We start from the raw sequence: 3,784 nt of genomic DNA on the forward strand, positions 1-3,784 counted from the left end.
GTATAGAACCAAACCTTCTTCCTACTTTGGATGATTGAGAAGAGTCTAAGTGCCAAAGTGATCAAAATTGGCCGTGAAATATATTTAAACTTAGCATTTATTTATTCATAAATTTATGTATTTTGGTTTCAAGCATTCTAGAACTTAAACAATCTACAACAACCAGAAATGGATTTCGTTTTGCTAAAATAAAAGTCATAACACATCTACTCATCCAGACTTTCCTTCAGCTAATGTCCAACTCCACCACGTGTTTACTGGTCTAATTTTTATTAGATTAACACTCAGATGTCAGAACGAATCATCTGAGATGTCGTGCAAGCAGAGGTGGAACCACCCCAAAGAAAAAATAAAATACAGTCAGTACTTTTTGTTGGTATGAGAATAGAACTTTGGGCGCAATGCAAAAATATTACTTTCTGGCAGACTACAGCCTTGATTACATGCATGTATATAAACTCATATTTAATTACTTCATTGAATTCAAAGTTTCATACCTCATTAATAAAAATATTATAACAGGACCAATGGAAATATTAACCTTTATATTTATATAACACAACAAACCTGTAAAGGAACACATAGTACAATTTAATCAAAAATATTTTCCCCTTTTTGTGGTAGCAATCAATGTTAAAGTTGACATTAATAATAGTTATTAGTTTATATATCATGCGCAGTTACTTCAATTTTTGATATTATTTGTGATTTATATTTTCCCCTCAAAAGAAAAAAAAACCCTTGTTCTGCTCCTGACTGAAACCAAGTTGCCTAAGGATATGTAAGGTAATCTTCCAGTCTGAGAGTTAGATTCCACCCCTTATAATAAAATAAAATAAAATAAATAGAGCCTAGCAGTATTTAGGTATCTCCAATTTGATCAACTATTTGCATGTAAAACAATGTGAGAGGATATTTCGGATGGCAGATTTCACCAACTGAAGAACTTTTGTAGCAGGGGTGAACACAGAAAACTTTAAATGACTAAAAATCTTATTCTTAAATATGCAGAGTTAAGAAGAACCCTTTGATTAAAAACTAAAATAAATAAAGGCACTATTTTCTCAATTTAGTATCTTGTGCACCTGATCATCATATCTTCTTTGCATAACAGCACTTCTCCGCAATGTTTCCCCTGATATCATTCGCTCAGCAAAGTATACACGTAGCTGAAGCAACACCGAAAAAAGGACACAAAAAATCAACTCTATTTCATCACTATAATTGCAAAGTGTAAATATTATCAAGGTGTAGTGGGAATGAAGCTAAAAAATGACCCATACCTTTAAACCATTAGAGTGCCAGAGCATTCTATAAATTTGGTTGATTTAGTCATTGAAACTAATGAAACCATGCTAAGCGCAGATACGCGACACAACATGAACACAATAACATAACAATTTTCAAAAAATGTAGGACACGATACATGGGAGACCCACACAAAATATAAAAGTTTATTATTTATATATTTATTACATGTCATATATAGGAATATTTCATTCAAAGACGATTTAAAAAAATGCAACCAAACATTATTCCTAAAATATAAAAGAGAAGAGATTAATGTATATCTACATTGTTTTTCTTTTATAATTGGATCCCAAGTCATGTGTCTAAGTCCCACATGTATCTCCCAAGCGTTTCTGGGTATAAAAAAAATTAAAGTCACATATGGACGTGTCCAACACGTGTCAAGTTGTGTCCAAAACAGACACAACACCTTCTTCGAAGTGTTTGTGCTTCCTAGGAACCATGTGTATTCTGATTGCCTATGCCACTCCACTTATCAACAATTCAGCATCATCACATCCACATTGCATTTGCATATATGGTACCTGATTGCCAACACCACTCCACTTATCAGCAATTCAGCATCCTCGCATCCCCCCTATGGCATTGGCATGGCGTGGTGGGTATAAATCTTTTGAATGCTAAACGATGCACATGGATGCTTGTTTGGTTTTTTTAGGTTACTGGGATGTCTCCACTTATTGCACCAAACTACAAAAGAGTGCCACCAGAGAGAGTTCATGGTGCTGAGCCACTCTGCCCTTGGCCAACTTTATACTAACCTGTTAGTTCTGCTAAAACTCATGACAATAATTTGTACATGTTGCTAACTTTAATTAGTAAACTAGAAAGTGATACCCACGAATCATACTTTAAAGTCATACCTATGAACCTATGTAAGTACAGATTTTGGAAAAACACCCATAAATACACTTGTATAGACTTAAATACACCTATACAGGTGTTCATCTACAAATATTGCCTCTATACATTCATATAGCTTCACTTCTGTATGTCTAACCACTGCCACCTAAACAAACATCAGATTTAATCAAATAAGCAAAAAAGTAGATCAAAGCTGAAAATGTATTACCTCACTACAAGGTGGTTCCAAATCCAAACTTTTCTCGGTGATTTCTCTAGTCTGCTTAAATTTTGGGATATAAGCAATCCTTCCGGACGTTGAATTGCCATTTACATAGGCCTGCAACAAAATGGGTATAATTGAAAGGGACTAAATCAGATCAAATGCCTGATTGACTAATTACATAAAATCAAAACCATATATAAAACACTTTGGTACCCCTGTATTTTCTCTCCAGCCACATTTTGCTCGAAAACAGGTCCACAAAGCTCAATTCCTAACACAATAAAATGCCCATGACAGATACAGCAAGCGAACTGTCAGGTAAGAAAATAGAAAAAAATAATAATAAAAGAAATATGCACAATTTACCCATTTGCAGTGACGGAAAGGGATAAGCCCTTCTCCCCTGAATCCCCACATATGCACTATAGTAAAAAGAAAGCAAAACATAAGTAAACATTTATACTGGAAGAAAAAAGAATGATCCAATCCACTTCTCTTCAATTTTAATAAACAAATTTATGACACACCATGTTTAATGTACTTTTAAATAATTGGTTAAATACTACTTAAATAATTCCTAACACATAATAAGATTGTACATTCAAACAATTAAACAAACACAACTACATAAGTGTAGCAGCACATATTACATGGGTTTCAGATAAAACAAACACAATATAGCTTCCAGGAATAAATTTTGGAACAAACAAAGCATACCATTGGGCAAATTAAGTGGTTGTACTGCCCTGGTTTACACAGATTGCTATCAATCCCATGCTCCTCCATTTTCCTCCTCAAAACTTTCATTTCAGCCAAGTCAATAACATTCTCTTCTAGGGTCTCCCCATAAAGTTGATAAACTAAAGCAATTCAAATCACTACACTGTTAATAACCCTTCAAACAAAAATATATACATAAAACCACAAAGAAACACATATATGGGGTTTAAAGGGGAAAATCCTGGTGTGTGGATATTGGCATCAGAAACAGAGGAAAACCCAGGATTTTTAAGAGAGAAAGGGTGAATATTTGATATGGGTTTAGAAGGAAAAGTAGAGAAGATGAATCTTTTGGTGTGGAAGAGGTGGGTTTGGGAAGAAGGGGTTGTGGGGAGTACAGTGAAATGTGAGAATTTGAGAAAAGGTTTGGAAGCCATGAAAAATGTTGGAAGTGAAGAGCTTGTGGAGAGGAGAGCTTCAATTTTGCTTTGTGCATTTTTGCTTCAGTAAGCTTCCATGGCTGAGGCGCAAGAAGGGCGAGTAGGGGTTCTAGAACTGACCAGATAGAACACACACACACACACACACACACACACACACACTCTCTCTCTCTCTCTCTCTCTCTCTCTCTCTCTCCAACGCGCGCGCAATGATTATCGGGTCGGGTGGGTTGACGCTATTGAC

The 3,784-nt window shown here is 35.1% G+C and overlaps 1 long non-coding RNA gene across 1 annotated transcript; it reads right to left on the reverse strand.

Annotated features, from left to right (window-relative positions):
• Positions 1–963: 963 nt before the first annotated feature.
• LOC145798493 (uncharacterized) lies at positions 964–3,240 on the reverse strand. The gene is made up of 5 exons (XR_014339414.1): positions 3,098–3,240; positions 2,747–2,802; positions 2,594–2,651; positions 2,384–2,494; positions 964–1,169 (listed from the first exon to the last, which is right to left on the reverse strand). It is a non-coding gene; the product is annotated as an uncharacterized LOC145798493 (long non-coding RNA).
• Between the last annotated feature and the right edge of the window lie 544 nt (positions 3,241–3,784).

Source organism: Camellia sinensis, chromosome 9 (assembly GCF_055761805.1).
Source record: "Camellia sinensis isolate YWXY chromosome 9, ASM5576180v1, whole genome shotgun sequence".
NCBI classification, from domain to species: domain Eukaryota; kingdom Viridiplantae; phylum Streptophyta; class Magnoliopsida; order Ericales; family Theaceae; genus Camellia; species Camellia sinensis.